A 21,038-nucleotide genomic window follows, 5' to 3' on the forward strand; every position below is an offset into this window, starting at 1 on the left:
TACCTTGGGGGTTTATAGTAATATCAGGAGCTACTGAACAGACGGAATATAGCGAGCTACCTGTCGCGCAATGCAAAAAATGCAACAACAACAACAACAAAGTATATCTGCTTATTATGTTTGATAGGGGGACAAGGTGGGTGAGATAATATCATTTATTGAACCAACTTTTGTTATATTACCTCACCCGCCTTGTCTTTCTAATAGCCTGCGACCAAGCTTCTGCAATATGCAGGTCAGTGTGAAAGAAACATTGTCAGGTTAACAATATACAATATTCAAACAAACAGTCCTTACCTGGATTACTAGAAAAACACCTTATTAAAAACTGAAAAAAATGTTAAACATCTCATTGACTTGTCAGTGGGAATGCACTTTATTTAAGCCAGGATCCTGCAAATCTTTATATACATATACCTAACATGTCTGTAGTCTCCTTGAGTTTAATGGGAGGAATGGAAAGTTAAGCATGTGTACGAATTCACAGGATAGAAGCCCGAGTCTGTGCATATCTGTCAAGTTGGACAGTCAGTTACAATGTTTCCCGTTATTTCATTTCCTGATTCCACTAGCACTGCGCTACAATGTTTGGGTTGCAAACTTTACAGTGGAAAGTTTATTGGTTAGAATTCAAATTATATTGAAAGTTTGAAGAGGAGAGTAAAATGCATATTAAGCCAGAGGGAGACAAAGAAACACTCACCTTAAAAACTTAAAGCTACAGTAATTTTTTGGCTCGGATCCTCCAAATCCTTATGCACGTGCTTAACTTTATGCATGCCAATCGCCTCATTGAGTTCAGTGGGACACGTCACATGCTTAAAGTTAAGCCCATGTGTGTCCCAGAACTGGGGCCTTAAGCTATAGAGTGCTGTACAAATTTTCTTCAGAGTTTCCAAAAACATTCCCTGAGTAATTCTGAGTAAATTCCTTCAGAGTAAGTCTGGAAACTTTCCAAACCAAAATTAAAGCACTCAGGAACATGCTTAAAGGTTAGTGCATAGATAAGTGTTTTGCTGAACTGGAGCTATGACTCTGATCTTATAATAGGGTCTGCCTAGATAGACCCCTGCATCTTCACAGAACCCCAGTGAAGTCAATAGAGCTCTGTATGGCCACAAGGATCAACCAAGGTGGAGCAGGGTGAGACCATTGCCCCCTTGGCTGGCTGGAGCCCAGAAAGAACATAATGATGTTTCTCTATCTGATAGTTAACAGAGATTTTCATTTAACCACAAGTGTTTGGAGGCCTATGTTTTTGGAGCTGAAGGACCAGGATCCTTGGCTCTACAGTTATATGTTGTTTTATTATGGAGCAGCAATAGCTTCGCCGTAGCTAATGTTGCTACCACACTCCCATTATATTATTGTAAATAAAATAAACCAAAGTTCTCATGCTTTCAAATTTTTAGGGTTAAATTTCATCAGCTGGAGCATTTTCTGATAATTTTGCTCAAAGTTAGTAATGAAAAGCCTGAAATTTGTTCTTTTTAAAATATTTTTTTTTACAAAGTGTTCAATGTTTCTTGGTGTCCTTCTCTCTATCCAACAAAATCACACTACACTAGAATACTTTAAACCCAGATAGATTTGGAACTTGGATCATCCAGCAAGAGACAGTTTTTCAAAGACAGGCAGAGTAAAATATTTAAGAAGCTGCTGCTGTTTGAGAACTTGACATGATTCTCTGTCAATGAAGCGGACGAAGAAAAAACATGGCAACAGCAAATATTTTCCGCAACCATCTTTGAGCCAGCCAAGGCTACTTTGCGAAACTGAAAGGAAATTCCCAGTTCTTGTTAAAATAGCTCCCCCACAGGCATTACACACAAGTATTCCTTTTCATTTTGCGGATACAGACTAACATGGCTGCTACTCACGAAAGCTTATGCTCAAATATATTTGTTAGTCTCTAAGGTGCCACAAGTCCTCCTCGTTCTTTTTGCAAAATACAACCGTGGCCTAGGGAGAGTATACACAAGTCCAGTTTTCAGATTGCTTAAGGAATAGAGAGTATGTGACACATGAACCGTTATATTGAACACACATGATAGAGCTCAGAGCAGACCCAGCTCTGATCTGCTAGAGATCATGGTGATTCTCAGACACATTAGTTCAGATCTCTGTATAAAGGCCACCTGTAAAATGGGGGATAATAATACTTACCCATTTTTGTAAAGTGCTTTGAGATCTAAAATGAGAAAGCACTAGGTAATTGTAAAGTACGTTATGAATCATATTTTTCAAATGAAATAACTACAGCACAAGAAATTGCAATTATCTGCCAGATATGAGGTAATGACTCTTTGCCTTTTTTAAATTCTCTCTGAAGTTTGAATTGGCTATAGTCTTCTTCACCGCTTGTCTTAAACTGCTGTGCAGGGTATATTAGATATAAGCTCTTTGGGCCTCAACTTTTTATCAGCACTCCAAGGCACCTAGCACACTTTTGGACATTATAAACCCATAAATAATAATTATAGAGTTGTTCTGTACTATTTAACAGTTTCATGTTCCACCCCAGAATCAGCTGCATTTCAGTGGAGGATAAAATCACCTTTGTATTTGTGGTGCATAACGTCCAAGATTTTCAGACATGATCAGTGATTTGTGGTGCCTCAGTTTTTGGGTGCCCAGCTAGAGGCACATTAAAGAAGCCTGATGTTCAAAGGCTGCTTACTTAGCACTTTCCAAATCAGGCCCCTTCAAGGTGCCTCAGGCTAGACAACCCAGAACCAAGGCACCCAAAATTATAAGGCATTTTTAAAAATCTTGACCAAAATGCTTCAGAAATGAAAGAAATGTTATAAAATGTCAGGTGATATTGTAGAGAGATTGGTGAGCTCAGTAGGAAGGAAGATGATGGTGGTGACAGTTTTTTGAGGCTCTAAAGTTCAAAATGCAGGGTTAAATTGGGAAAAAAATAGGGGAATCATCAGGACTTCAAGAGAGAAGGCCCCAAAAAGAAATTCAATTTATCAATACATTTACATTTATTTTCCATAAACATTTGATGAATGTTTGGTAACATGCTGTTCTGCTGTCTCAGCTGCAAGTCATTTTGCATCACTTATCTTTGAGACTATGTACGTCTTTGGGATATCACAGGATGGATTAAAGACCATAAAAATACCATGTAATATTCACCTTTTAATTATTCCTCTCTTATCAGCTCAGGATTTCCAGCCTTAGGATGTTTGACTCACTGAGACCTGGGGAAACAAAAAACAGGTTCTAAAACATTCCTTGAGATGAGATGAATACAGTGTTTTCAGACAAACAGACTTTCTTTGTATTTGAATATCCTCAGGCCCTCACTTTATTTCCTTCCCACATTTAATGGCCCAGTACCTCCCAGATGGTGTCGCTGTACCACATACCTCCCAGATGTTGCTGGGAGCCCTCATCTCCTGCTGAAATTAATGAGTTGAGGGCACTCCACATCTTCCAGGAGGCGGTCACCACCTCATAAGTTTGATCCCTAAAACTTGCAGTTAATATCCCAGACATTTAATCTTCTGGATGCTGTCTGCTCTCTGTGAGCACAAAGTTAGTTGCTGCAGAGGGTCACAGAGTATATGTTCTCCATTCTCATTATGTTGCTTGGTTCTTTTTAACTGGTGCAGAGTGTACCTAGATGTCACTGTGATGTGGTGCCTTACAAATACTTGTAATATTATAAAAATCAGTTGTATCATTAATAAAATAATATATCAGAGATCCCATTCATTTAATCCATTGCTGCAATAGCTGGAGATGGACTACCTGACCTCATATAAGAGTGAATTAAGACTAAGTAGCCCAGATCTAACAAAATAGTTGAGGCCTAAAATACCAGTATCCTCTCTACAGATTCTTGCTTTCAGGCCCCCCACCCGCAATTCCTTGACATTCATGCCTCAAACAGACTCTCCTTCCTCCCCTGCCCCGAACCCTGATGGACCCCTTGATTTTGTACTCCTAGCCCCTTGGACAGGGTACTTGATTTCTCAGTGACTCAGTGCTGTCTTGCCTCCTTAGACTGCCAGGTCCTTATGTGACAAACCCTGTCTTATCTAACCTTGCTCATAGATGACCTCTCCCATCTCTGTTCCATCTTCTACCTCGGTACAATACTGTAACAGGGGAGTCTGCCCTTTTAGTGTTCTGGAGCCAGTCAGCTCTGTTTGGAGGCAGAACCTCTTTAAGGACAGGTGTTTGGGCCTGGTAGAAGGGATTATCAGGTTGGGCTAGGGGTCAGCTGATTCCTATAAAGGGCTGAAAGACTTTAACTGAAGGAGGGCCGTAAGTAGTTATATGTGGTTGGGTCCTGGAGTGGGGGGGAATGATTCAAGGGGAAAGGCCTGGAGGCCCCTGCAGCCTGCCTTGTCAGGGGAACAGCTTTGTTTGTGTCACTTTCTAAGTTTTGTGCTTGCAGAGTAAACTGTGCACTGAAGGAAGGGCCTGAACAGAGTTGGGGTGTGGTGTTTGATCATTACTGGCAGAGGTGTGGGAACTAGGAGTGTGGGGAGTGCTGCAGCACCCCCAGGTATTGTGTGGGGTCCCGGCTGTTGGCCCCGCACCCAGGCTGCTGCCGGACCCCTGCGTGGGACTCTGCCACCTGGTCCCACACATGACTGCTGCAGGACCCACATGTAGGGTCCCGTCTGCCTCGGGACCCGAGCACAGGGCTCTGCTCCCACCCCCAGTTGTGGTCCCAGCCTCAGTCCCCTCACCCCTGTCGCGTCCCGCCACAGGGCTGGCAGAGGAGACAGGTCAGCAGCCCTACAAATACTTTCAATGAGCATGCATTGTAGAGGACTTGTAGGCTGTGGTTTTTGCCTGCAGACACCTTCCTATTGTGGCAGATGATACATGGTGGATGAGAGCTCAGTCCCAACCACCCCAAGTAGTAATCCAGGGTGAACCCTGCCCATTTTATGAGATTAGAGGGGATCACCCAAAGAGCCTGACATGAGAGAAAAAACAACGAGGAGTCCTTATGGCACCTTAGAGACTAACAAATGTATTTGGGCATAATCTTTCATGGGCTAGAACCCACTTCATCAGATGCATGGAATGGAAAATACAGAAGCAGGTATAAATACACCTTTTCCCCCTATATAATGCTGTCCTCGGGAGCCAAAAAATCTTACTGCGTTATAGGTGAAACCGTGTTATATTGAACTTGCTTTGATCCACCAGAGCACGCAGGCCCCCTCCCCGTCCCAGAGCACTGCTTTGCCGCGTTATATCCAAATTCGTGTTATATTGGGTCGCGTTATATCGGGGTAGAGGCGTACATGAAAAGATGTGAATTGCCTTACCTAGTGTGAGGTTAGTCTAACAAGATAATTCAGTTGACAGCAGGATATCAAGGGAGGAAAAATAACTTTTGAAGTGGTAATGAGAGTGGCCAATTTCAGACAGGTGTGAGTAACAGTAGGGGGAAATTAGTATTGGGGAAATTAAGTTTAGGTTTTGTAATGACCCAACCACATCTGATGGTGTCCAGTTTGCAAATTAATTCTAGTTCTGCAGTTTCACACTGGAGTCTGTTTCTGAAGATTTTTTGTGAAGAATTGCCACTTTTAGGTCTGTTATTGAGTGACCAGGGAGATTGAAGTGTTCTCCTACTGGTTTTTGAATGCTATAATTCCTGTCAGATTTGTGTCCATTTATTCTTTTGCATAGAGACTGTCTGGTTTGGCCAATGTACATGGCAGAGGGGCATTGCTTGCACATGATGGCATATATCACATTGCTAGATGTTTCAGAGTAACAACCGTGTTAATCTGTATTCGCAAAAAGAAAAGGAGTACTTGTGGCACCTTAGAGACTAACCAATTTATTTGAGCATGAGCTTTCGTGAGCTACAGTTCACTTCATCGGATGCATACTGTGGAAACTGCAGAAGAGATTATATACACAGAGACCATGAAACAATACCTCCTCCCACCCCACTCTCCTGCTGGTAATAGCTTATCTAAGCTAGATGTGCAGGTGAACAAACCCCTGATGGTGTGGCTGATGTGGTTAGGTCCTATGATGGTGTCCCTTGAATAGATATGTGGACAGAGTTGGCACCGGGGTTTGTTGCAGGGTTTGGTTGGTGTTTTTGTTGTGTGGTGTATAGTTCCTTGGTAAGGCAATTTACATCTTTTCATGTATTTATACCTGCTCCTGTATTTTCCACTCCATGCATCTGATGAAGTGGGTTCTAGCCCACCAAAGCTTATGCCCAAATAAATTTTTTAGTCTCTAAGGTGCCACAAGGACACTTCCTTGTTTTTGCTGACACAGACTAACACGGCTACCCCTCTGAAACCTGACATGAGAGAGAGCTTTATTCTGTTTTCATTTGTGCCCCCACAGCCCTACTGTCTCAGCACACAAGACACACATAACCGCCGTTGACTTCCATGGGAGTTACTCCCATCCTGCAGGGGCTGAATACAGCCCCGGCCCCCTAGGCTGTGAAACCTTCTCAGGCCAGTGAAGTGAGCAGTTTTTTTTTCAGTGCTGTGGGCAGAGCCCTCCCATGAGAAGGGCTTGGTCACACCCTGTTCATTGGGCTGCATCAGACAAAAGAAGGAAGCTAAGCCAAGGGCATGTGGGTATTTTGGGGAATTGCTTGCTGCTCATTCTGCTTTTGCTCAGAATACTAGCAATGAGTAGCTCACTCCCCTGGGGAGCCACCCAAAGGGGGCCCGCCCAGGGGCATTCAGATTTTTTTGTAAGGATGCCTGTCTGCTTGGCAGGTGAGCTTTGTTGATCCATAAGGACATTCAAAGCCCTATTCAAATAGCACTTGCCTTTTGTCCTAGGGCTTTAGAACAAATCTCACAAGAAGCCCTTTGCTGCTTGTATGCCTCAGGGGCATATAGGAAAAAGAGCTCTTTATAACTTGAAAGGTTGTCTCACCAACAGAAGTTGGTCCAATAAAAGATATTACCTCACCTACCTTGTCTCTCAGGTGCATAAAAGCGATAATACTTTACATTTATTCAGATGTATACAATATTGAAAACAACACAGCATCTTTCATATCAAAGGAGCCCAAAGCTCTTTACAAAGTAGGTATACACAGCACCACTGACATACAGCCATTTTCAGGGTAGAGGTAGCAGCACCCTCCATAAGAGTGGAGGGAGGGGGAAGTTTTGGCCACAGGTCAAAAGCCTCTGTTCACAAAGAAAAGTAGTTAATGCCAACAATCAGATGGAAGCCTAGTTTCTAAGGGCTCATCCAAATACCTTTTCTGCAATAAACTGCAGTGAACTCCCTGTTGGAAGAATAAAGGGTTTAATTGACCCTCCCTAGATTTACTGGGTATTTAAGGGTCCAATTGTTCTGTCACACAGTAAATGAGGAACAAGGCCTTGTCTACACAAGGAATTTCAGCCATTGGTGACTAATCACCAGTGTAACTGCAACAGTGAAGACCCTATTATAGGCAGGCAGCTGATATAGGCATGATTTACACCTGTAAAAATTTACCCCTACTTGAACCTGGCAAGCTACACTAGTGATGCAGTCATTCACCCTGTCTACACTAGGAGTTTGTACTGGTTTAGCTGCAACGGTGGCTGGTCACTGCAAACCCCAGTGTAGACAAGGCCTAAGACAATTGAAGTCACAGTGGTGTAAAACCAGTTTAAGTTAGCACTGAACCAGGACTCAAAGGCCAGACTGATCATTGCCCTGCACTGTACATAGGCATTTACGCTGCTGCCAAGTGGATGTAAACACTGGACTCACTTTGCATTGTTGTAAATGACTCCACAAAGGGCAGGGCAACAGTAAACCACACCTAAGTGTATAGAAACCAGAGAGCTAGACCTCTAAGCCATCCCCTGCAGCTTGTACATTTATAAACCCTTGACCCATTGCTGATAGACTCCCAGGGCAATATTCCTTGTCAGGCAGAAGACTGGTTTTGGTGGCAGCAGCAGGGGTAGCTCAAGGATGAGGGCAGGAGGGAATGTGAAGTGGGAGGAGAAATGGAGAGAGCTGCAGGAGGCCACACAGTAAGTCCCAGGGGAAATAAAAATGAAAAAAATAATCACTCGAGTCAAAATGATTTACAATCATCGTTACTAAATATGGTTGAAACGTCTGATAACAATGTTTTACTTGTGCTACCTAATGAATAATTCTGGGAGCAGAAATATTTTGATCCTCCTGTAAATACAGCACTGCAGTTTACTTTCCAAGTAGAATTTATCACAGATAGCTCCCTTTGCCTTTAGAGTGTTGTTTGTTTGTTAATACTGAATTTATAATTAACTGTTACTATTCGTAATTATCCATTCTGTTTCTATAATTACTTTAATCTGGAATGATCACAGAGCGCTTTACAAACTTTGTTTACACAATTCACTTTACCTCCCCACTGAAATGCAGTCACATCTCAGGTGAAAGGTGGCAGCTGTTTAACTGTGCACAGGAACACCATACAGCAGTGCAAGACAGGAAGTGAAGAACACTGTATCCAACTGAAACTACAGGGTTAATGTTATAGAGAGAGGCAGAATGTAATTATCCACAGAGGAATTTGACCCGATTAATGGGGCCAGAACCCCACTGAAAATACTAAGAGAGTTTTAATGACTCGTGATCAAGACCTTGTTTTTGTGTCTGTCCTGACAGATATTGCCTCCAATAGCTCAGCACCCTATAACAGCATTCTGGGACAGGTTTGTTTCCCAGGTTCTCTCTGAACCAGCAGAGGTTACCAAGACAGCCTGACTCTGCCCTTTAGATGGATGAGGGACTCTGCTGCCTCACTCAGCAGCAACCCTCCTAGCTGCTTATGGAGCAATTGTGACAGACTTTAGAGGCAAGTTTTGCCAAGTCTCCTTGGAAGGATGGCAATGGCAACATGGTGGGGGGAAAGCAAAGTAGGGGGGTTATTCAATCTTTAACAGAGATGTTCTTCCCAAAGCCCCCCTCCACACACACACACACACAGACGATCTTCGCTTGTGAGAGAAATATCAAACTTTCAGATCGGGCACTTCTCACCCCTTCTTAAAAATCTCTCGCTTGTCAACTGTTTGAAATGGGCTATCCTGATTATCACTACAAAAGTTTTTTTTCTCCTGCTGATAATAGCCCACCTTAATTGATTGGTCTCATTAAGAGTTGGCAATCCCCATTTTTTCTTGTTCTCTGTGTGTGTATATATATATATATATATATCTTCCTACTGTATTTTTCACTGCATGCATCTGATGAAGTGGGCTTTAGCCCATGAAAGCTTATGCTCAAATAAATTTGTTAGTCTCTAACGTGCCACAAGTACTCCTCGTTTTTTCCCTTGACTCTGATGTTCTCTCTAATTTACAGGTGTTATGTTTCTCAGCACGACGTTTGCAAAACTAGCCTTCTCCCATCACCTCTCACACAACACTAGCCTCTACTCTTTGCATTTGGGGTTCCACCCTGGCCATAGCATGGGAGTCTTTCCATGCTTGAAGTTAAACTCTTTATTTCCACTGAGGAAGTTTCCTTCTTCATCATACTCCTAGACCTAAGTGGACCAGTGGTTCATAGTTATGCCAGTGTCCTGTCACGGTTTCTCCTCCTCTTTATGAAACTCACATTGGTTGGTCCCATCTACACAACAGACATAACCATGCTGACGTGCTCATCTGTTATGATTACAGCTTTAGTTCATCCACAAAGTTACAATTTCCCCTGCACAATAGTGTGTCAACATCACTGGTTTGTCCAAACTTAGCAGGCTGTACAATTGTGTTTGCATTAGGGCACTCTGGAAAATCTGGGCAGCTATCCCATACTGCCTTAATTGTTGGTACCAGTGGCAGAGGATTATGGGTGTTTTTCACACACTGCAATGGATTTCAGCATGCTCTCCTTCACAGCAAGTTAGGCCCCGTCCATGTACACAGCAGAATCATGCTAGAACCTACATCCAGCCTGACAATTGTTTGCTTATGAACAGAGTCTAAACACAACACAAGCAGGTTGTTAGACTCTCTCACCTCAACTCTCTGTCCCTTTTCAACTCTCATATGAAATACAATCTTATACTATAAACCTTGTAGATTCCCCCTCTCTCTGCTATGCATTGTTACATTCTGTAAAGTGGTTGGGGACATAGGTCCAGATTCTGTCCTTGCACAAGGGTGATGTTTGCACAAGATCTATTTTTGCACAAGGGCAATGTCAGGGAGCCAGTTAAAGATCCCTGATCATCTGGACTGATCTGCATCAACCTTGACCTCAGCACATGGGGCTGCACCAACACACCCCAGATGGTTATGTTCTCCAAGGGACTTTACTCTGGCCAATGATTGCCAGAGTGCGCCATGCGCTGGCCATATCCCCAACATGGGAATTGCAAGGAGCTGATTTTGCTGGCACCACACTTGCTCAGGATTGCCCTGTGCAAGGTGATCCCAGGCTTGGGAGAACTGGAGGCTTTCCTCTCCCTTTTTTGTTGCAGCCCACACAATGGAACCTTAGCCCTTATGGGAGCAGGGGGAGTTTGGGGAAGGGCATGCTGGAAGTCTTGTATCCCGGGGTGGGGTGGGGGGCGGGGAAGCTGCGACGTTGTGGTCTGTGGTGTATGGTGGTTGTGCTCTTAGTGAAATCTGTCTCTAGCTGGAGGAGCACAGTGTACATGCTCTTAGATGGCTTAACTTTTCATTGCTTTGCTGCTGAGGTTCTGTTTGATTATGTGTCGAACAACCTTAACGGATACATGTTTTTTGTGTATGAATAGATGTAAATACACATCTGTATAGAATCATCAGTCCATCCACCATGGAAATACAGCCAGCTCTAGGATGGAAGGCAGCAGCTGGTTAACAGCATACAGAAACGCTACACAACAGGTTAGTGACAGCAACGGGGTCAGAAAAGCACATGCAGCGACAAGGGGAATTTAGGGAGGGAATTTGACCAGGGCAATAGGTTAAATACCCATGTGAAAAGGCTCAAGACTTTGTCATGTCACAATAACCATAATAGGTCAGGGCCCTGATTTTATGTCTCAAAAGTTAGACATAATTCAGGGAATATCTACACACCAGCTGGGAGTGTGCATCCCAGTGCAGGTCGCCAGATATGCTATGCTAAAAATAGCAGTGTGGCCACAGCAGCACAGGGTCTCGGGCTAGTCACCTGACTACATACCAGGGGGTCAGGTCAGATTGTACTCTGGGGCTAGCCCAAGTCATCACCTGTGTTGCCTCAGCCACACTACTATTGTTAGTTTGTTAGCTCGAGCAGAGTAGTGCATCTGTCTATCCATGCTGGGAAGCATGATTCTAGCTGCTGTCTAGACATAAAGTAATAGCGGAGATAGAGGAATTACAGAACTCATAGCCATATTTCTGCAGTATGTTTATCTGGACATAAGTTGCATAAAATCCTTTTGCTAATGTAAAGGAGGATGCTATTTTCTGTTGCTATGCAGCCAACATCAGAATAGGGGTCAATATTCAAAATGCAGTGAGATGCTTTCCTCCTAGCTCTATCAGATGTACCTCACAGTCGCCCCCATCTCCACACTTTCTTAGCATAAACTATTTATTTCAGTGGTGACATTTGTCACAGTGACATCTGACCAGCAGCTGTGAGGTGTCCAGACAATCAGTGAAGGCCAGGACAGCAGACAGCCAGGTCACAGAAAGCTGAGAACAGACCCACCTGACTCAAACTAAACCCCAGCAGCCTACCCCCAAACTCATTGGACAAACAGGACATTATCTCCCTTGAAAAGATTTGATTTTTACTTGTTACCCACAGCTTTCAGGAGATTAATCTTGGTTCTGCCCCTTGTGATATCAGGCCACCATAGCCAGCAACAGATCAACTGTAGGTGCACACAGGACAGGTGAGCATGGGCTAGCTTTTGGATTTTGGCTCTCCCCCCAATGAGGTTGGTCTTGCACATCCCACAGCCTGACCCACCTCTGTCTCCACATACTGAAGCTGCGTTGCTGTGCAGTCAGGAGGGGATGGTTTCATCAGCTCACAATACAATGTTTTCATGTAGTGACACAACTGCAATGGAGGGTGCCAAGTTATATAAATCGGGTCTGGATCCAAACTCAGACTCACCTGCTGAAGCAGAACGAAACCCATGGGGCAGCTTCAGATCCTCCATGCTCCATTAAGTCTGCCTCATGGATGTAGAGTTAATGGAGCCCAGCCCAGACCCATCAAGCCTTCTCAGGGCTTGTCTATACTCCACCTCCACCACTCCATAGTGCTGTCTACACTGGGAGTTCGGGTGGCGGAACTGCATCACTCAGGGGTGTGGATGCTGTACTGTAGACCAGGGCTCAATCTATTAGAATTGGAGGTTTTTGGGCTGTGCAAGCTGGCCCTCAATGACCCTCAGTTCTCACACTAATTCATGGGAGGGGATCACATGTCACTTGGCAGCTGCTCACTGCCTATGCCACACACACAGTCCCAAGTCCTTCAGTACACTTGATCCAGGGCAAGGTATTCTCCCTCTCTCTCTCCCCTCCCCTGAGGCAGGGAGCTGTCTCTGAGCTTTCTCTTTTGGCTTCTGTATTGGGAGTTCACCATTGGCAGTGGAGGTTGGTCCTGGCAGAAGTCACCAGAGTCGGAGACCTCCTGGACTACGACCGGGGAGACTGGCTTTATCCCCTGATGCTCGCTCAGCAAATGGGGCTCTCCAGACCTCATACTCCCCAGCGCGTACTTCAGGAGGTGAGGGCTGCTTTGCCACCCGCTGCTTGGGTTTACCTCGACCGGGTCCTAAGAGAGGGCGTGCCCCACCCACCCTCCACCCCAGACCCTCCGGACCTTTTCATCGGGCCCCTGCCGCGTGGACCCGATGGCAGATAACCTGATGGCACAGAGGGGTCAATTCTGGATTCCTTATGCAAACAATACTGTATAAAAAAAGCCATTGGCTGGTAATTTTGTGCGTGTTCCCCTGCTATTGCTTTGTGTTCAGATACATTCCCCTACCCAGCTCATTCTTCTTCTTGTTTGTCCTGCGGTAACGCTTAGGAGCTCAGTATGGACCAGAGGCTCTTACAGCCCACTCTTCTGCGTGAGCCTGCAGCGGGCAACCAGACCGCTGTGCCTGTGGCAGCACCATCCGCAGCCATGCAGTGTGACTCCGGCAGCGTGGCGACATCCTTTACATCAGAAGATGAGCTACAAGTGAATAAACGCGGGCTGAAAACACAAATAGCTTCTGTAAGCGGAGGGGGAAATGTGGCAACAAACACACCCCAGATTCAGATTTATCACTAGAACTGTATGTTTTCCCCAGCATGGCAGGGGGCAGCCAGACAGCAGTTTGATCTCTCACAAACCTGTCCTGTAGGAGGGCTTTTCCTTCCCCTGCTCATGTGCTCTGTGCCTGCAGTTTTGCAGGCAATGTGGGAGGTTGGCAGGTTTCAAACCACGAGCGTCATCTATTTGTTCCATTGTGTGCCTTGCCTCTGTCAGGTTTTCTGAACAATGTTTAGCTGCTTTTTTGTGCTTCCTCTGATTCTACAATAAAAGCTGTTTTGAAAGTACTAAACTAGAGGGGTATGAGAAAGGAAACACAGACTATGGTCTGTGCGAATCAGAGAGGCGATGCACCAGGAAAGGTGAGCGCTCCGTACTGCACAGTCATGAAATCTCTGGAATAGTCAAAGCTGAGGCAGCGGCAGGGTTTTGAAGATTTTGTTGCCTCTCTGAGCACTCTGGCTCAATCGCTGCAGCTGCACCCCCCGCCTTCAGGATTTACAGCAAGCACCTGTCAGTGGAAACCATGGTACCCAGCCATTGCTGTGCCTGCTTGTTGCCTAAGGGCAGAGTTCCCTACACTGCTCTGGGCCCCAGCAGGAAGCCATGCTGGACGTATGCAGTGACACTGGCTTAAGTTAAAGAGGGAAAGGAGGAACTGAAGGCCATCCAGAAACCACGCCACACATGAATAAACTTGTAATAATTTGGGTCTTTGGTGGCTGTTGGGAGTTTGTTGCTCTCAGAGTCCTGCCATACATGAAGAAAACAATCTAGGGGAAGGCCCTGAGTATTCTGCAATTCTGCAGCTGTGGCATTTGCTGAGGCTTCAGCCCTTGCTTCAGAACTGTGATCCTGAGTCTATGACCACATACGCTGGCTGTTAGCTAAGGCTGTAGAACAGACTCATTAGTCTCTCTCTCTAAGTGGTCTCGGTGCCACTACACGGGACAGAACACCACACCCAGGAGGGTGTGTGGGTTACATAAAATAAGGGTTGTGAAGAAGCCTTACAAACAAGAACCAAGCATAACCGATGCACACCATCTTCCAGGCTCCGCAGAGAGCCCCACACATCGGCTCTTAGTGGTGCAACCTGCCTCGTTCAGCTCGCTGAAAACTGTTACCTTTTAAATATCGTGCTAACAATGGCAGTTCAATTATTAACAATTGTTTGAGCAGTAACATCAAGCAGACAAGACCAATTTGCAGTTCCACCAAGGAGCGGCATAAAGGGGCTTTAAAGGGTCTGGAAATGGGCCCCAGGAAATTCTTAAGGGGGCTTCTCTGCTGTGGTAGAGCTGCTGGAGCTCTCCCAGCAGCCTGGCACAGGGGGGCTTGGCAGGGGAAGAGGAGTATGGCCAGAGTCCATAACTCAGAGCGGCCCCCTACAGCTGTTAAAACCTTTAGTTTCCCCCTGATGCCATCTGTGACTCACTTATGTGGTGCTGATACAGGAATCTGAGACATACTGGAAAATGTGGGGGCAGCGTCAAATAAACTGAATTTAATGTAAAAAGTAACATGGGGCTATTGCACTGACTTTATTTTTTACATTGAATTCCGCAGTGCGTCCGTTGTAAATCTAAATGGAATCGCCACAGAGTCCTCAGCCTGCCAAGCAAGGGTGTGGGAGAAGGTAGGTCCCATTTGCTATGGTGTACATGGGCCATGCCTGTAGGAATGGATAAAATGACACATGGTCTAGAGAGGTTAAAAAGTGTGGGCCCCCAAAGCAAGGTTTGAGAAAGTCCATGAGCAGGGGAAAGAAGCATGCTAACTTGCAGCCCACTGTACTGTTTCCTGGGGACCTTTGCAGGGATGCAGAATAGCAGAGCATAGATCCTCTCCAGTCACTCCCCTCCCCTGCCTTAGGGCTTGGCTACACTTGCGGGTGACAGCACAATAAAGGAACCCCGGGCGCCCTAGCTCACTCCCCATCCACACTGGCAAGGCACGTGCAACGCTCTGTCTCTGCAGCTACAGCGCTGCTGGTACTCCACCTCGGCGAGTGGAATAACGTTTGCTGTGCCCCCACTGGAGTGCCGTGGTGCCAGTGTGGACACCCTGGTTTGTTACTGCGTTGTGATCAGCCTCCAGAAGTATACCACAATGCCTGTTCTAGCTGATCTGGTCATCACTTTGAACCCTACTGCCCTGCGCGCAGGTGACCAACCGTCAGACCCGCCCTTTAAATTCTCTGGGAATTTTGAAAATCCCCTTCCTATTTGCTCAGCCAGGCGTGGAGTGCTCTCAGCGAATCTTTCCAGGTGACCATGCCTCCACGCACCAGGTGATCCCCAGTATGGCGCAATGGCGAGGTGCTGGACCTCATCAGTATTTGGGGGGAGGAAGCTGTACAGTCCCAGCTGCACTCCACCCACAGGAATTACAATATCTTTGGGCAGATATCAAGGGCCATGCTGGAAAGGGGCCATGCACTGCAGTGCAGGGTTAAAGTGAAGGAGCTGTGGAATGCCTAACGCAAAGCCCGTGAGGCAAACAGCTGCTGCGGTGCTGCCCCCATGACCTGCCATTTTTACAAAGAGCTGGACGTGACCCCACCTCCACTCCGAGTACCACCATGGACACCTCAGAGGCCAGTACGAAAAGGCAGGAGGAGGAGGAGGAGCAGCAAAGCGGGAGCGAGGGTGCTCCGGTGGAGGAAGACACCCCAGAGTCCCTAGATGCATGCAGCCAGGAGCTGTTCTCAAGCCAGGAGGAAGGTAGCCAGTCGCAGCAGCCCGTGCTTGGGGAAGGACAAACACCAAAGGAGGTTCCCAGTAAGCAGCTTTTATTTTGGGAAGGAAGTTATTCTTGGGACGAGGAGGGCTGGGCTCTTGGAGCAAGGAAGGCTAGGGCTGCATGCATGCCTAGATGCAGAATAGGGGGTTGATGTGCTCTCTCACATCACTGCAATCGGCCTCAGTGATCTCTTCAGAGGTCTCATCCAGAACTTGGGCAATGCACTTGAGCAGGTTTTTCGGGAGAGCCACTGTTGTCCTCGTCCCAGTCAGGCTAACATGTCTGCGCCACTGTGCCGTGAAGGGTGGGGGGACCATTGCTGCACACAGGCAAGCTGCATATGGGCCAGGGCGGAAGCCAGATTGCAGTAGAAGACCCTCCCTTGTTTCCCTGGTCACCCTCAGCAGCAAGATATCTTCCAGGATGAACTCCTGTGGAAAATGTGGGGACAGTGTTCAGTATAGGGGCCCCCTGCCACTGTTGGCTCTCCCCGAGGCACAGAAACCCAGAGGACAGTACAGCCGTGAAACAATCAGTCACGCTTGACCCTGTGCTTACTTACCATTTTGGGGCTCGCTTTGGGAAAGGCAAATTATGATATTGTATAGACTGTGCTTGCCCTTGAGTATGGGGGAATCATTGCTCCGTCTGGTGTGAACAATGCTGCCTCTGTTAAGTGTTGTATTTTGCCTTTACAGATGCAACCTTGAGATCTCGGCCATCTGTGTTATCAATGGCCGAGAGGCTGCAAAGAATCAGGAAGAGGCCACGTAGAAGCAAAGAGGACATGCTGCATGAAGTCATGTAGCATTCAACTAACGAAAATAAAAAAGTGCAGGAGTGGTGGGAGAGCGAAAGGAGGGTCTGCCAGGAGAATGCAGATCGCTGGCACCAAAGCACAGAGTGGCTGATAAGCATCATGGACTGCCAAATGGACTTGATCCAGGCGCTCGTAGCCATGCAGGTGAAGCACTACTGCCCCCCCTCCCCCCCCGCAGCCCTTGTCCCGAAACTCTTTCCCTTGTACCACCATGTCACCTCCAAACCACTTTCCCCAACATCCAGGTTCTTACCGCCACCCTCTGCCTCCAACACCTGTAGCTTCACCACCCAACCCTGAAAACTACGACCCTTACCCACTGCACTCAACCCCCATCACCATGCAGTATAGCCATCCTGAAGTGCAGCATGCATTGCACAGCACTCCAGACAGGACATACACAAATCTCTGATTGTGCCATTCCCCACCCCACCTCACCCCCTTGCCCTTTGTGTTTCCCAAGCAGTTGTGTTGTGTTTCTTTTCAATAAATTGATTTTTTGGCTTTGAAAACATTCTTTATTATTGCATAATGTAAAAGAAACCTTAGCCCAGGAAAGCAACAGGCACTGCAAGTCAGTGTATCATATGTAGCAAACACAGATTCCTACCACACTTCACTCCCTTGCAGGGCACCACACTAGGCATTGCTGTTGGCTTTCAGCCTCAAAGTGCTCCCTCAAGGCATCCCTAATCCTTGGAGCCCTGCGCTTGGCCCCTCTAATAGCCCTGCTCTCTGGCTGTTGAAATTCAGCCTCCAGGTGTTGAACCTCTGGGTTCCATGCCTGAGTGAATCTTTCACCCTTCCCTTCACAAATGTTATGGAGGGTACAACACGCAGATATAACCGTGGGGATGCTGTTATCGGCCAGGTCCAGTTTCCCATACAGAGAGCGCCAGCAACCCTTTAAACGGCCAAAAGAACACTCCACAGTCATTCTGCACTGGCTCAGCCTGTTGTTGAACTGCTCCTTGCTGCTGTCAAGGCTCCCTATGTAGGATTTCATGAGCCACGGCATCAAAGGGTAAGCGGGGTCTCCAAGGATCACAATGGGCATTTCGACTTCCCCTACGGTGATCTTCTGGTCTGGGAAAAAAGTCCGGGCTTGCAGCTTCCTGAACAGGCCAGTGTTACGAAAGATGCGTTCGTCATGCACCTTTCCGGGCCAGCCTGTGTTAATGTCAGTGAAACGACCACGGTGATCCACAAGCACCTGGAGAACCATAGAGAAATAGCCCTTCCGATTAACATACTCGGAGGCTAGGTGGGCTGGTGCCAGAATTGGAATATGCGACCCATCTATTGTCCCTCCGCAGTTAGGGAAACCCATTTGTGAAAAGCCAGCCACAATGTCATGCATGTTGCCCGGAGTCACGGTTCTTCTGAGCAGGATGCAATTAATGGCCCTGCAAACTTGCATCAACACGATTCCAACAGTTGACTTCCCCGCTCCAAACTGGTTAGCGACCGATCGGTAGCTGTCTGGAGTTGCCAGCTTCCAGATTGCAATAGCCACCCGCTTCTCCACCGTCAGGGCAGCTCTCAATCTCGTGTCCTTGCACCGCAGGGTGGGGACGAGCTCTCACACAGTCCCATGAAAGTGGCTTTTCTCATCCGAAAGTTCTGCAGCCATTGCTTGTCATCCCAGACTTGCGTGACGATGTGATCCCACCACTCAGTGCTTGTTTCCCGAGCCCAAAAGCGGCGTTCCACGGTGGTGAGCATGTCCATGAATGCCACAAGCAAACTCGTGTCATTTGTGTTACTCGAGTCGACATCATCGTCAGACCCCTCACCTTCAGTTTGTAGCTTAAGGAGTAACTCGACTGCAATTCGTGACATGCTGGTGAGACCCATCAGCATATTCCTCAGCACTTCGGGCTCCATTCCCGCAGACCGAAAGGGAAGACAGAGCGAGCAGTACAAAAACCGTTGAAAGACTGTGCCAAATGTGGACAGAAGCAAAGGGATTGGTGGGGTGTGGGGCATTGGGACAGGACCCAGAATGCCCCGCGCTCCCTGCCCCCTTCCCACAAGCCACAGCACCAGAATGGGAAAAGGTGCTCTGTGGGATAGCTGCCCACAATGCATTGCTCCCAATGCCACTGCTAGTGCCGCAAATGTGGCCATGCCAGTGCGCTGTCAGTGTGGACAGACTGCAGCACTTTTCCTACTGCGCTGTACGAATGCGGGTTTAACTCACAGCGCTCTACATCTGCAAGTGTAGCCATGCCCTTATCTAGTCTGCCCACACCGCACCTCTGCCTGGCCCAGCCTGCCCTGGGGGTCCTGCTGGCACATCTAGCTCAGCACCTGCACATAGGAGTTTCCTGGGGTGGGCATACTGCCTGTGGGGAGGCCTACCTGCTCTGTACCCTTTCACAGCTGCCTAGCTGAGGTAAAAGGGCCACAGGAAAATGATTAACTGGGCCATTTGGGTCAAATTCAGAGCTGATGTAAGTTGGGTATGAGTGCAAATCCTCCAGTGGCGTCACACTCCAGGTTTGGATTTGATCCTCCAGGTCTCACTTTACCCTATCTATAAAAAGGGGCATTATTATTTATTATCTGTTTTACTGGACCAGAACCCCATTGTGCTAGGTGCTGTACAAACACAGAGATGGGAGGACAGTTCCCACACCACCTAAGGCTATCATTGCCAACAGATGGGATTTGAAAAGGCAAAGCAAAGAAAGGGTGTCTGTTCCCCTTTAAGCCAAAGCAGGCAGGGCTGCAAGGAGATGCATTCCAGGAATGGCTGCTCCCTGCCAGGCTCTGGGTTTTCCTTCCCGTTACACACTAAGGAGGAATGTGCAGAGCCGCTTGTCGGTTGCTGCCACCCACTGCTGCCTGGGGGGCTGCAGCTAACTTCGAAATGCGTGCAAAGAGGCCAGAGGTTTTCATAGCCATCTAAGGTAAGGCTGGCTCCCGCTAGGCTGGTCCACCCCCCTGCAGTACAGCGATGGGATGGGGAAAGGTGAAAGCCTGACTGCCTTATATGGACAAACTTGCATACTTGAGGCGATGTGGGAAAGTGACATCATGCAGCTAGATGAGGAGGGAAAAGGGGGTCCCACTGGAGTCCCCTTAAAGAGGCATCAGCCTATTGGTACAAGTTTCACAAGGCTCCTTCTCTCTCCCTTGGAACTGTAATTGTTGGCACTGTACCAGTCTGTCACACAAATTCAGGGACTCAACTCTCTCCTAATTTACATGGGTGCAGATCCTGTTGACTGCAATCAGAGTGGCACCTGAGTAACTGAGGGCAGAACTGGGCCCCGGATTGTACCTTTGTTTTTTCTCTCCCCCCCGACTCTCCCCCAGCTAGCTTCTAACTTTAACACAGGTTTGTGCTTGCTGTTCTAGACAACTAGTTGAATGCATGGTGAAAGGTAGCAGGAGAAAGGTATGAATGGTATTGACAGATGTAGGGCCAATACCTAGCTGCTCCAGGCACCTGTGCTATTTAAATAGATAAAGAGATACTTCCTCCCTACAAACTATGCAAGCAGAACCCCCACAACCCTCCCCCACTACACACACACACACACACACACACACACACACACACCCCTCCTTTTCCCCTTGTGGAAAATGAAACCAATCCTTCAATCTCCCCTGCACCCTCCTCTCCTGAAAAATGTGATTAATCTTTCCAACAGCCCCTGGAATTCTTTACAGAACACAAGTAGTCTGGGGTTAAGGGCTCGCACTTTCAGCTGATCAAAGCCCTATTCATAGATTCCAAGGATGGAAGGGACAAATGTGATAATCTACTCTGACCTCCTGTATAACACAGGCCATTCCCCACAATAATGCCCAGAGCAGAGCTTTTTTAGAAAAATGTCCAATCTTGATTTAAAAATTGCCAGTGGTGGGGAATCCACCAGGACCCATGGGAAATTGTTCCAATGGTTAATTACTTTCATGGTTAAAAAAATGTACACCTTATTTCCAGTCTGAATTTGCCTAGTTTCAACTTCCAGCCCTTGGCTTATGTTATACCTTTCTCTGCTAGATTGAAGAGTTCACTATTAAATATTTGTTCCTCATGTAGACACTTACAGACTATAATCAAGTCACCTGTTAACCTTTTCTTTGTTAAGTTAAATAGATTGAGCTCTTTGAGCCTACCAGTATAAGGAGTATTTTCTGATATTTTAGTCATTCTCATGGCTCTTCTCTGAACCCTCACCAATTAATCAACATCCTTCTTGAATTGTGGGCCCCAGAACTGGAC

At 46.8% G+C, this 21,038-nt stretch overlaps 2 long non-coding RNA genes across 2 annotated transcripts; one reads left to right on the plus strand and one right to left on the minus strand.

Moving 5' to 3' along the window:
• Positions 1-28: 28 nt before the first annotated feature.
• On the minus strand, positions 29-4,177 carry LOC122466240. The gene is made up of 4 exons (XR_006291613.1): positions 4,061-4,177; positions 3,381-3,536; positions 3,148-3,212; positions 29-2,191 (listed from the first exon to the last, which is right to left on the minus strand). It is a non-coding gene; the product is annotated as an uncharacterized LOC122466240 (long non-coding RNA).
• Positions 4,178-10,745: 6,568 nt separating this feature from the next.
• LOC122466347 lies at positions 10,746-13,595 on the plus strand. The gene is made up of 3 exons (XR_006291767.1): positions 10,746-10,844; positions 11,761-11,848; positions 13,003-13,595. It is a non-coding gene; the product is annotated as an uncharacterized LOC122466347 (long non-coding RNA).
• The last annotated feature ends 7,443 nt before the right edge of the window (positions 13,596-21,038 follow it).

This window comes from Chelonia mydas, chromosome 6 (genome assembly GCF_015237465.2).
Source record: "Chelonia mydas isolate rCheMyd1 chromosome 6, rCheMyd1.pri.v2, whole genome shotgun sequence".
NCBI lineage: Eukaryota > Metazoa > Chordata > Testudines > Cheloniidae > Chelonia > Chelonia mydas.